Source organism: Aulonocara stuartgranti, assembly GCF_965226115.1.
Source record: "Aulonocara stuartgranti genome assembly, chromosome: 9".
Taxonomy (NCBI): Eukaryota; Metazoa; Chordata; class Actinopteri; order Cichliformes; family Cichlidae; genus Aulonocara; species Aulonocara stuartgranti.
In genome coordinates this window covers 27,349,504-27,363,060 of record NC_138960.1, presented here as the reverse complement: position 1 = coordinate 27,363,060, position 13,557 = coordinate 27,349,504, and the positions used below count along the sequence as shown (strand labels likewise).

Genomic DNA, 13,557 nt, shown 5'->3' with positions numbered 1-13,557 from the left:
GTTTTTTGGGGTTGTTTTTTTTTTGGGCGGGGATTTGATTTGGAAACCTTCAAATCCACTAAAAAAAAGCCTGTATAGCTTACAGGATTCTTCAGATTTGTATGACTTATGACTTGGAAAAATATTTCACCAGTAGCTATTGGCCCCTTAATTGATAAAACATTATCAAATGGCCTATAGTGTACAAAGAGAACAGAGAATTGGAAGTGATTTTAGCTCATTAATAATTGAAAAATGTTCTGATGCCACGCCATGCTGTCTTATTTACTCTTCTTACCCATTTAGAAAAGCAGCTTCTCAGTATAAACAATGATAAAATAGAATCTAAATTTAAAGATAGAAACGAGATAAATTACGAGGCAGCAGGAACATATCAGCTCTGTTTTTCTTTCCTTTTTATGATCCACTCTTAATAATAATGGATTATTTGAAAAGTTCACCCTAATTAAATAGTGCATGCAGCATAGAAGACAATCCCTACGACCCATTTGGGTAAACCACAAAAACAAAGCCTGTATTCTGTGCACACACAAGGCACATATTTGCCTTGCGCACACATCATACACAGAACACACAAAAGCACACATGTACCCTTAGAGGAGCACAGAGGCACACATCAAAATCATCCACACTGTCATTCCAATGCTATATTTCCGCACAACATCACATTTCAAAGGACTTTTCCCCCTCAGAGTTGTGCATTTCCTTTGTGATTTTTGCTATATTCGAGCTAGCTCAATGCCTCGTGTTGACACTGGCCTTATGATTGGATAGAGCAGAGCGCATGCATGCGCATCTGCGAGAGAACGTGCACCTAGCTGCATGCATGTTAAGGTGAGAGCTTGTGTGTACGTGTGGTGGTGTGCTCGTGCATGCGTGCATATGTGTCTCTGCTTCAGCACAGAGCCGTCTCCTTTGAAGTCTGTTTACCAAGCCGAAGCCTTGCTGAGAACACTGGGATGGCAATCTGTGACACCATTGACACCTGGCATGTAAACACTGACAATAACTCAGTCATAAAACCTCCTGCAGCTTTGCCCTTTCTTACCTTCATAGGCTTTGGCTGCAGACATAATGCCCCCTCTGTTCCCAGGTACTTCCTTTTTTCACAACTCTTCCTGCCTTTATTCTACTTTAACGCTGCACCCTACTTTATTAAGTTCTGTCACGCTTTTGTAAAGCAGTGGCTCACATTGCAACGTGATTAAAAAGTACGTGCAAAGTTGACGTGTGCAGATCCTTGCAACAAAAACTGTGCACAAATGAATGTAAAGATAGAGGATACAAGTGATTTTCATTCCAGTGTGCTCATAAGAATTAAAAGTAAAAGACTGCTTAACATGGACAGAATTCCGTGACACATGTAAGTGACTCCCTTTAAGAACCCAATCAAACTATTTCATTATTTAATAATACACTGAAATGTTTGATTTTTGTGTGATTTAAATAAATCTGATTGCATAAAAATTAGAGTATGAGTTTAAATGTCCTTACCAGCTTCAGTGTTACTGAGCACAGCTGCCTGAACCTATAGATTTTAAGCTAAATGCCTGTAGGCAGTCCTGGAGGTGAAGCACATTGTTGTACTACAGTAAGGAAATAATTATTTGATCCCCTGTTGAATTTGTAACATTGCTCAGTGAACCGCCTCTATTTTTTACGGTAGTTTCACTTTAATGGAGAGAGACATAATATCAACCAGCAATCCAGAAAAACAAATTACATAAAAGTTATAAATTGATTTGCATGTCATTGAGTGAAATAAGTACCCAGCCAGAATTCTGGCTCCCACAGATTGGCTGTGTGCCACTACGCATCTCAACTTGTTATGTGTATAAAGCACACCTGTCCACAGAATCAATTTCCTCTGCTCCAGGCTCTCCACAACAAAACCAAAGAGCTGTCAAAGGACGTCAGCGACAAGACTGTGGACCTACACGAGGCTGGAATGGGCACAAGGCCATCAACAAGAAGTTTGATGAGAAGGTGACAGCTGTTGGTGTAATTATTCAGAAGTGGAAGAATTATAAAATTTTATAAAATTACCATCAATTGCCCTCAGTCTGAAGCTCCAGGCAAAGTCTTACCTCATGGGGTGAGAATATTGATGACAAATGTGGTGGATCAGCCCAAAATTACACAGCAGGAATTTCTTAATTATCTAAAGTCGGTTGGGACCACAGTCACCAAGAACATCTTTGGTGACACACTACGTTGTAATGGATTGCCTTGTTGGAGGAGAAACGCTGAGTATGACCCAAAGCACATCATCCCCATAGTCAATCATGTAAGTGGAAGCATTATGGTTTGGGTCTGTTTTTCTACTAAGGGTACAAAACAAGTTCACTGCATCAAGGGGCAAATAGATGAGGCCATGTACCATAAAACCTTGGACAACAACCGCCTTCCCTCCACCAGAACATTCAAATTGGGTCAACGGTCTTTCGGCATGACAATGACCCAAAAAAGACCACCAAGCCAATAAGAAAGTGGCTAAAAAGAAGCAGATTAAGATCATGGCGCGGTCTAGCTAGTCTCCAGACCACAGTCCTGTCCGGTTGTTAAGTCTGACGTCACTAGCCGTGTCTGGGCCTAAACTCCGCTGCAGGTCCATATATCAAACGATCACTATGGCATTACTGAGAGTTGAAAAACTGTCTAAAGTCTTCCATCTTTAATAAAATGATCAGCGTTCTGCTCTACCAGGTGTAACAATTGAGTTTAACATCCAGGCATCCATGAAAACGGAATTTATGACATTTAACGGAGTTAGAAGTTAGCAGGAAGTTAGCTCGCTAGCTTCTATCTAACTACAATATAGCATGTCCTGACTGCGGGGTTTTGGAAACAAATTAAAACGTACAGCTCTGTTATCACTTCCAGCATAAATGAAGACAGAAAACTAAACAGCAGTGACGTTTGTAGGGTTACTGAAGTTTGGCTAGCTGGTATATAATGATGTGCTACGTGACCGCTAGCGACACAGCTATGTTAGCATAATATAAACAAGCTAACTTTTTTTCCACTCGATAAAAGTTAACGTGAGTGTTCTCGGTGGTCAGGAACAAATGTAATCGCATGGCAGGATGCTGTAAAAAGACCAAACTTCAGCCAGGAGAACAACTGAGATAATCCATCCACAATATGAGGTTAGTCATTCATATACTTCTGCATGGGCTGGGCTGTAGTTATATCCTAAGGTTTTAAAAACTGAGCTTAAATAAATGATTAGCGGTAATAAAAGCCGAGGGAGGTCAACAGTGATCACTGACTGTTTTAGGAGCTTTTTGAGATTAAATAGAAGAAAATACAAAACATTAAACATGTTAACAACACAAAAGCCATATTAAACGCAGCCTACTTTAGGCCCAGAAGTAGGATTCGTCACGTCATCACTTAACAATCAGATAGAAAATCTGTGGGAGGAGCTAAAGCTTCCAATTGCAAAGCAGCAGCCAATAAACCTAAAGGATTTAGAGAATTTCTGTAAAGAGGAGTAGGCCAAAATCTCCAAGAAACATCTTACTGCTGTGCTTGTCAATAAGTGCTTCTCCACCGAGTACCAAGACTCTTTTGGTTCTTTTTGTTTAAGACAACATCACTTTGACAGTCTAAGAAGTGGCCTTAGCCTTACAAAGCAATCTTACACGGCAATTAGCTTACATGGGTGGGTTGTCACTAAATGCAGCTCACCTGGGCTTTCCTCCTGATATAAACTAGCCCTTGTGCTCACTGTCTCTCTCTTTTTCATCAACCTGGGACCTCCTCTTAGTGTCTGTTAATTTTCTCTTATTTGATTTTTGATCTTTTCACTAGCCAGTTTGTAAGAGTACTAGGAAAGTTTGCTCCCCATCCTAAAAAGCAAGAACTTTTTCCTGTCTGTTCCTCCGTGAACTTCACTAACTTCCCTTGTCTCGTGTCACTTCCCGCACTGATAATCTCGCACTCGCTGCTGTCCACGCTCATACAGAGGGCTCTTATGAGAAACAATTTACTTTTTGAGCATAATTTGTCACCGGAGCAATGCCGCTTCATTAGCATATCATCCTGCTAACTCTTGCCTTTGTTTTGACAGATAGCTTTCATAAGTCACTGGTAAAAACCTTCAGCGGACGTTTGGGGTTTTACTGTCACATAGGCTCCATCTGCTCGCTTTGGTGGGGTTTTTATGCCGCGCCATCATTCACCTCCCACAAGCAATAAACACTATCTCTCTACACCCTCTTCCTTTCTCCCTTGCACTCACTTTCTCTTTTGCTCTTGCCGTTGCGGAGGTCTTCTTTATAATTCTCTTTCATGGGAAGAAAAGACAACAGAGCAAGAAAACAGGCAGTGTATTGTAACGCTGAGAGTTTTGATCTATAGTCAGTGTTAAAGCTCATGCCCTTATTCGCTGCTGTTTTGCATAAAACATATACACTGAGTGACATGGCGTGCGCCTCTTTAGAAGGAAAAAAAATAACTTCAAAGATCTTCTGAGGAATTTCTTCTGATTAGAAAGCATTACCCCATAAAGGAGAGCTCAACTTTTGACTCCCGCTGTAATGAAAGTATCAAAAAGGGAGTGGCTCCTGAGCCGCAGCCTCTGTCGCTGCTTCATTCTAAACAGATCACTGATGAATACGTGACATAATCTATGTTAATTTCTCTCCTTTGATACTGCTGAATTTATGGCATCTATCATGCATTTGTACATAGCCTGGCAGGGTGATTTATGAAGCCTGCCCATGACAGACATTAGGGATGAGATACAATTGTTTTCCCAAATCAAAATAAATGGGTCACACAAGGTTCTCATATCGTCAAATATTTTGCAGCAGAAAGCCAGCCCTGCAATACTGACTTCATAATTGAATCGTACCAAAGCACAGTCGATTTAAAACAGTAGATTTGAGGGATGAGGAAACTGTCAAGTCATGCATCATAGTCAGCGTTTCACCTTAGGTCGTAGACAAGATTACTTGAGTCCATTTCAATCTTGCTGTTGCAAAACAGATTCGCAATGACACATTTTTCACACACACGAAAAAAAAAACCCATTAAAAATAAGAAATTTAAACAAAACAAGCTCTGGTGGATATTTTGGAGTTTAAATATTTTCAATAAAAGCTGAAGCTCTGAATATAATATGAGAAGTTGCTCTTTGATATATATATAGGGCAGACCACAGCGACCTCCCTGAACAGGGTCCAGTAACCATCACAGTGGCAGATATCCAAGAAAGGGTCTCCAGTATGAAGAGTTGGACAGCACCAGGGCCCGACATGGTTCACGCCTACTGGCTGAAGAAGCTGACTGCACTCCACGAGCGTCTGGCAGCACAAATGAACCAGCTGCTAGTTAACGAGAGACACCCGGAATGGCTAACTGAAGGCCGGACGGTCCTGATCCCCAAGGACCCCAAGAAGGGACCGGTCCCCTCCAACTACCGACCAATAACCTGCCTCAGTACTACATGGAAGCTCCTGTCAGGCATCATATCGGCTAAGATGAACAGGCACATGGGTCAATACATGAGCGGGACACAGAAAGGAATTGGCAAGAATACCAGAGGCGCAAAACACCAGCTACTGGTAGACAGAACAATCAGCCGAGACTGCAAGACCAGACTGACCAACCTGTGCACTGCCTGGATCGATTACAAGAAGGCCTATGACTCAATGCCCCACAGCTGGATACTGGAATGCCTAGAATTGTACAAGATCAATGGGACCCTAAGAGCCTTCATCAGGAGCTCAATGGGGATGTGGCGTACAACACTAGAGGCCAACTCCAAGCCCATAGCACAAGTCACCATCAAGTGCGGGATCTACCAAGGAGATGCTCTGTCCCCACTGCTGTTCTGCATAGGCCTGAACCCCCTCAGTGAGATCATTAACAAGACTGGCTACGGATACCGACTACGGAACGGAGCAGTTGTCAGCCACCTCCTGTACATGGATGACATCAAGCTGTATGCCAAGAGTGAACGAGACATCGATTCACTGATCCACACTACCAGGCTATACAGCAATGACATTGGAATGTCGTTCGGACTGGAGAAGTGTAGTCGGATGGTAACAAAGAGAGGGAAGGTAGTCAGAACTGAGGGGATTGAACTACCAGAAGGCAACATTGCAGACATAGAGGACAGTTACAAGTACTTGGGGATCCCGCAGGCAAATGGGAACCATGAAGAGGCCGCTAGAAAAGCTGCAACCACCAAGTACCTGCAGAGGGTCAGGCAAGTCCTGAGGAGTCAGCTGAATGGTAAGAACAAGATTCGGGCCATCAACACGTATGCCCTGCCCGTGATCAGGTACCCTGCTGGGGTAATAGGCTGGCCAAAGGAGGAGATAGAAGCCACTGACATAAAGACAAGAAAGCTCCTTACCATGCATGGAGGGTTTCACCCCAAGTCCAGCACCCTGAGGCTGTACGCTAAGCGGAAGGAAGGGGGCCGGGGACTGGTGAGTGTCAGCACCACAGTCCAGGATGAGACAACGAACATCCAAGAATACATTGGGAAGATGGCCCCAACTGACCGAGTGCTCAGTGAATACCTCAGGCAGCAGAAACCCAAGAAAGAGGAGGGAGACGAGGAACCATCATGGAAGGACAGGCCCCTGCACGGTATGTACCACCGGCAGATAGAGGAGGTGGCTGATATCCAGAAATCCTACCAGTGGCTGGACAAAGCTGGGCTGAAAGACAGCACAGAGGCACTAATCATGGCAGCACAAGAACAAGCTCTGAGCACAAGATCCATAGAGGCTGGGGTCTATCACACCAGGCAAGACCCCAGGTGCAGGCTGTGTAAAGATGCCCCAGAGACAATCCAGCACATAACAGCAGGGTGCAAGATGCTAGCAGGCAAGGCATACATGGAACGCCATAACCAAGTGGCCGGCATAGTGTACAGGAACATCTGTGCCGAGTATAACCTGGAAGTCCCGAGGTCAAAATGGGAGATGCCCCCAAGGGTGGTGGAGAATGACCGAGCTAAGATCCTGTGGGACTTCCAGATACAGACGGACAAAATGGTGGTGGCTAACCAACCGGACATAGTGGTGGTAGACAAACAGAAGAAGACGGCCGTAGTGATCGATGTAGCGGTTCCGAATGACAGCAATATCAGGAAGAAGGAACACGAGAAGCTGGAGAAATACCAAGGGCTCAGAGAAGAGCTCGAAAGGATGTGGAGGGTGAAGGTAACGGTGGTCCCCGTGGTAATCGGAGCACTAGGTGCGGTGACTCCCAAGCTAGGCGAGTGGCTCCAGCAGATCCCGGGAACAACATCGGAGATCTCTGTCCAGAAGAGCGCAGTCCTGGGAACAGCTAAGATACTGCGCAGGACCCTCAAGCTCCCAGGCCTCTGGTAGAGGACCCGAGCTTGAAGGATAAACCGCCCGCAGGGGCGTGCTGGGTGTTTGTATATATATATATATATATAGATATATATATATATATAGAGATATATATATAAACAAGCCTCACCTACTAAAGGACCTCTTTCATTTCTTCTCATGCCATCAATCTCCCTGTTTTTCCTCATTTTCGTTTTTTCATGTCCACTTTGTTCGATTAGAATCCACACAGAGTGTGACTTTATCAATTTCCTCCGAATGAACCAATGAAATCACTTCCTTTAACAATTTGGTCTTTTTTTTATTGGAGAACTATTCCTGCCATGAAAACAAAAAATGGAGGGAAGGACTCAACTGTACAGCCAATTCACCAGTGATCAATCACCAAACTTCAAATAACAAGTGTGCTCGGGTGTTTTCACAAGACTTTTCATTTGAAATAACTGCAACCCCGCTATATACAGTATTAAGGGCTGGTGTTTGGAGCACAAGGTAAAGTGCTTTCGATTCATAGCTGACCCCTCAAACTCCAGGCTGCTTTAGGCTACATGTAGGTGAGCATGTTGAGGACATTAACTTCCATCCCCATTTGTCACAGGTTAGGTTTGAACTTGTTGGGGTGCCTGTACAAACTACATGAAAACAAACAACTTCTTCACATATGGCTGGCAATATAAAAAGGAACAGAGATTGGAAGCTGTTTGCCAGAGTCCAGCGAGTCCTCAAAGTTTACATTTGGTAGTTAGTCCCTAAATTTATGCTTCCTTGTGGATATTAATAAAAAAGCAGTCATAAAAATTATACGGCTTGGCTGTTATTCCTAAAATACTGTCAAACAATCTGCAGTTTCTCTTCCCTTCCACCCTTCCCTTTTACTCAAATACACAAGAAGAATATTTATTCTCCGAACAGAACATAAATTTTATTTTGTGGTATAAAAATTTTAACATGTCTAGACAAAACAGTGTATTCCTCTAGCAAAGCGAGGGCATTCTGTCTTTCAAGGGCTCGTTATGTGCTAAAAATGCAGTAATAACTGTGGTCTGGGTGAAGTCTTTTCATTAAACTCAAGGCTCACGTGTTTCCCCGGCGTTCGCCTGTGGCATCATTGGCTCTGAACCGTAAAGGCTCAACTCCTGGATAATTTCTTGGCTTCCTTCCACAGGATTATTGATCCCTCTTTGATGAAAGGGAGTTCTGTACTATTATATTTACACCTGCACAAAATGCAATCATTTGTTTTTGATCATCGTGTCAAGTACATAAGCAGTTTACCATCCATCAGCAGGCGCCAGACCTCCTTGATAACAATGTGAGACGTTAGTTGCAAGAGGAGCACTTTATTGTGTGAAATCAAACTCAAAGTGAGGCGACTAAGACAGCTACATGGCAAGTACAGTTAAAAAAAAAAGAGTTGCTTCAAAGCTTTGCCAATAATATTACAGTAAGTGTGTGTCTATCACACCCTATCCTTTTTGTCCATAAACCCTTTTTGTGGTCTTCCTCTATTCATTCTGCCTACAACCTCCATAATATGGGAGTTTATATGACTTTGCTGTCATATGCAAACGAAAAAGTGATGATCAATTAGAACAGTGTTTGTGTTCATTACCTGAATTTACAGATGGTAACAACTGCAAATTTGCCGATTTAAGTAGATTCATTTGGTAGTAATTTGATGATGTTCCAGTCCTAATGAGACAGATGGACGGAGGCCTTTTGATGTATCAGTGCGAGACCTAGCAAAGACACACGATAAGTATATTATATTCTGCCTGCTAACTCCCTGACACTGACAACAACCACACTTGACATGGAGCAACATTAGATGTGTTGATTTAGTGCATGACTGCATTGATTTGCCTCACCACTAAGTGTGCAACGTTCGTGGTTCATACAGCACATACTGAGTGAGGCGTGACGGTAAAAAATAGAGGAAAAAAGATGAGGTGAGAAGTGAGCCGTGGCTTTAAAAGAGCTGTGATAGTTTATCAGGCTTTTCATTCTCAATAGCAGCTTTTATGAAAGATTTGCAAATCATATAATGGTGTGAAGCCTATAAAACATGTGGTCTCTATGACAACTGTGACGGCTGTTAAGAGCTTGAAAGATGAAACTATATGAGAAAATAAAGTGGATACGTGCACAAACACGAGTTTTTCTTGTGAATTTTGAACCAACCAGCGGCACCAAATGAAAAATGCCTCTCTTTCTGTGTGTGTGTGTGTGTGTGTGTGTGGCAGAGTCGACAAAAGATACTCGCTGGCAGTGGCGGGGAGCGAAATCTACCTCGCTGTCAGTCTACCACCTGCATTGTTGTGTTATGACACTCCAAACATCTGGAGTGCTCTTTATGTTTTGAAGCATCCAGTTTTCTACAGAAAGAAATTACCAATCAAAAAGGAAGGCAGCTGTGCCTGAGGGTTTGTAAGGGAGGGTTTGTGACTGCAAGGTTGCCAGTTTGACTCCCCAGACCATCCGGGAATTTCTGAGATGTGGGAGGTGAATGAAAAACGCTTTTTCCTCCCTTCATCTTCAAATGATCCAGTGGCAATTCCCTGGTAATTCTGGGCCGCTCCCACGGAATGGGGCTGTTGCTGTGCGAGGAAACCCTCGGGCAGATCAGATAATAGGAAACATGCTTTTTTTTCCCCCAGCAGGCTCGGGCTTTAAAAATGTCAGTAGTTAAACAAATACAATTACAAATAGAAAGTGATTAAATATGCACAAGTGAAATAAAACTATTGATATACAGTATATTTACACATTATAAAATTTGAAATGAAGTGTGAAATAATTAGTATCTCATTAACAGTGTTAACAGCGTGAAAAAAATATATTCCATTAGTGTTTACAGACTGCCCAAAGTGTCTGTGTATTATTGTTTACTCAAAAATAAGCCCTTTGTTACTTTAAATTTTGCTACTAAGCTGTCTTCAACATCCACCCCCTTTACTACTAAAAATTACAAAACGCATGGACGCATTTTGCTTAAAGTCTCACTGTGTTATAGCGTGCTGCACATAGCGATTCAACAAGCATGTGCACCTTCTGGTCTGCACCATAAGGGTCTTTAATCTTATTGGCTTTACAATGTGATTCTTATTCACTCATCTACACACCAATGGAGCTGCTGTGCAACATCATTAGATGATCTTATTTTTAGAGTTATGTTATTTTAGAGTTACTTGCAAAGCCAACCATTGGTTGTCTAGTGGCTAAGGAAACAGAGTATGGAAATGGAGCACTTTTTGAGTTGTCTGCTATTATCTTTCTTTTATTGGTAGAAGCACCTTCCCGAGAAAACCAATAGTGGTGCACCAACAGAGAAAAAACTGTTGGTGCAACACTATTAAACTGATTTTTGTACACCAATGCAGCCATCTTTAAACTGTCATGGTAGTATATAGAATTTACAATAAATAAGATGGGGTTTAAAAAGAGAAAAAACTAACATGTTGTCACTCTGACATGTCAAATGCCTCAATTCAATCCAGTTTTATTTGGATTACCCTTTATATGGCACGATAAAGACCCTTGAATTGGAGAAAGGAACCCCAAAGCACTTGGCAACAGTGAAACTGAAAAACTCCCTTTTAACTGGGAGAAACCTCCTGCAGAAGGGACAGACATCTGCTGCTACCAGTTGGGGGTGATGGGAGGAAGACTGTGGAAGAGAGCCAGAGGTTAATAATAACTAATGATAACTAATGCAGAGTGGTGTATAAGTGCATAGTGGACGCTAAAAGATAACAGCCCTGTTTGAAAGAGTGACAAAGTTCGTGTAAGACGGCAGGGAGCGTGACGATGGTGTAACTGGTAGCAGCTCATTTCCCATGTGGAAAATCCACATTTTGTGCTTTTCATGTAGTTTCGCTTTAACTTGCTGTTTGATAAACTTTGGCCAACAAAACTATCTAGTTAGGGTTGGAGTTTGAGTTAAAATACATTCTCCCTGCACTGAACAAGCAGCTATATAAAGTAAAACCGGTCTCATTCTTGTTACAGCCGGAGTGTCATGACACAGGCACCAGCAGCTTCTGACAAAACAGCAGCATTTTGGTGTGAGAACAGCCTGACCAAAACATAACAGAGTGTGTGTGATAACCTGCTTGGCATATGTACAATCACACGTTGCTTTCTGTTAACACAGTTGTGAGGGTTTTTTTTTTTTTTGGTTAAGCAGCTGTAGTGTGAAAGCTTTGTTTTCCATCCTGTAAAGTGTCAGTGCAAATTCAGTGTACACCATTTTACGCTCTTTCGCAGCATCTATTCATCATATATATGAGATGTGGTGGCAAAATAAAACGATGTAGCTGTAATCATTATCATTCATGTGCTGCAAAAAAGCATTAAACCAACATTGTTCAGTTTAGTGTAATCAATTGGTGAACCTGCTTTCAGCCAACAAGTGTGACATGAAATTATGGAGTATGAAAAGTGACTAAAAATACACCCACATGTTATTGGTTTGTTACTTATGACATACTGCATGAACACATTGTTTTTATCCTCCTCTGATACTGAGCCCTCGAGATGTCAAATTAGATCCATGTGCGCAGTATCTCTGTGAAGTAATGCCTCAGATTTGCTTTAAAGTTTAACATGTATTTGAAGTACCTGTGAGACTCTGTATCCAAAGATCCAGTATCAGAAAGCAGAGGAGGAAAAGTGGTAGGTTACGGGAGTTGAAGAGCTAAGATGCTCACCTTATACAGTACTCTCTTATCTGGAACAGGGGTATCACTATAAATGTTTTGACCTCGGACCTTGAGGCGAAGAAACAATTCAAATAAACCTTTGATCACATCTGATTCAGTTCTCCAAGTCTGCAAGTTCACAGAGAGAGAGTTGAACCAAGAGAGGGAGATAGAGAGAGTTGGGGTGGTGGCCCTCAGCATTTATCAAAGAGCTTTTCAGAGCCTTTGACAACACTTCCTCACTTGCAACAGCAGCATACTGATCTACAGGAGCCCACGCACAGGCACACAGAGATCTCTTCAAGGTCTGGATAATGTGTGTGAAGCCAAACAGAGCCCTTTCATACTGCAAAATCAGCTATATCGGGGAGTAAGGCTGCAAATAAAGGCGATGGTTATAATTTATTAAAGCGCATGGCATTGACCGTCCCTATCACTAATTCACACAATTAGAAAAGGTTTGGGTTTTTTGTCTCTCCAGCCGACAACACTGGATTTTTGAGAATCACAAACACGGCGGGGAGTCTTCATCTAAAAAGGTTCGTTTCTTGTGGTGTTAAAAGCTCAGCAGCAATGCTGTGACAAAGTATTGCATGGGATGTGTCGTTTTTGTACCGGCTTCTTTCACATGAAAGCAAACAGGTAGGTATATCGCGCATGTTTAAGACCTCTGCAGGATTCTTCTTTTCAAACAGTCACTGGGAAATTAAAATTAAAAATGTCAGCGACCAATTATACTCACCTGACTAGTCAAGCTAACGTTAGCTATTGGCTATAGCTGATGAAAAACAACAACAACAACAAAAGAAACCCCAAGCCTGCATCTTGACATTTTAGCTGACAGCTGATAGTTTTGCACAAATAGAATTTTTAACATGGGCATGGATTTTTGTTTGTGTGTTGCAGTAATGATAGTTAATTTAAACGAGGTCAGTAATTTGCACCAGAGGTACACTTCAACTGTGAGAGACAGAATGTGAAAAAAAAAATCCATGAATCCACATGGTAGGATTTGTAAAGAATTTATTCGTAAATCAGGGTGGAAAATAAGTATTTGGTCAATAACAAAAATACAACTCAATACTTTGTAACATAACCTTTGTTGGCAATAACAGAGGTCAAACGTTTACTATAGGTCTTTACCAGGTTTGCACACACAGTAGCTGGTATTTTGGCCCATTCCTCCATGCAGATCTTCTCGAGAGCAGTGATGTTTTGGGGCTGTCGCCGAGCAACACGGACTTTCAACTCCCGCCACAGATTTTCTATGGGGTTGAGGTCTGGAGACTGGCTAGGCCACTCCAGGACTTTCAAATGCTTCTTACGGAGCCACTCCTTTGTTGCCCGGGCGGTGTGTTTTGGATCATTGTCATGTTGGAAGACCCAGCCTCGTTTCATCTTCAAAGTTCTCACTGATGGAAGGAGGTTTTGGCTCAAAATCTCACGATACATGGCCCCATTCATTCTGTCCTTAACACGGATCAGTCGTCCTGTCCCCTTGGCAGAAAAAC

General features: G+C 42.3%; 1 protein-coding gene and 1 long non-coding RNA gene across 3 annotated transcripts in view; one reads left to right on the top strand and one right to left on the bottom strand.

The window, feature by feature from the left end:
* The window catches only part of neto1l (neuropilin (NRP) and tolloid (TLL)-like 1, like), a 450,458-nt gene that overhangs the window by 232,089 nt on the left and 204,812 nt on the right, over positions 1-13,557 (bottom strand). The window lies entirely within an intron of this gene.
* Positions 2,781-13,557, top strand: part of LOC309714251 — a 60,041-nt gene continuing 49,264 nt past the window's right edge. Inside the window, exon 1 of one of the 2 annotated variants that reach the window (XR_014278861.1) lies at positions 2,781-3,149. This is a non-coding gene — a long non-coding RNA (uncharacterized lncRNA). Of the gene's footprint in view, positions 3,150-12,429; positions 12,586-13,557 lie in introns of those variants that run through there. The other variant, XR_014278862.1, reaches the window with a different exon arrangement.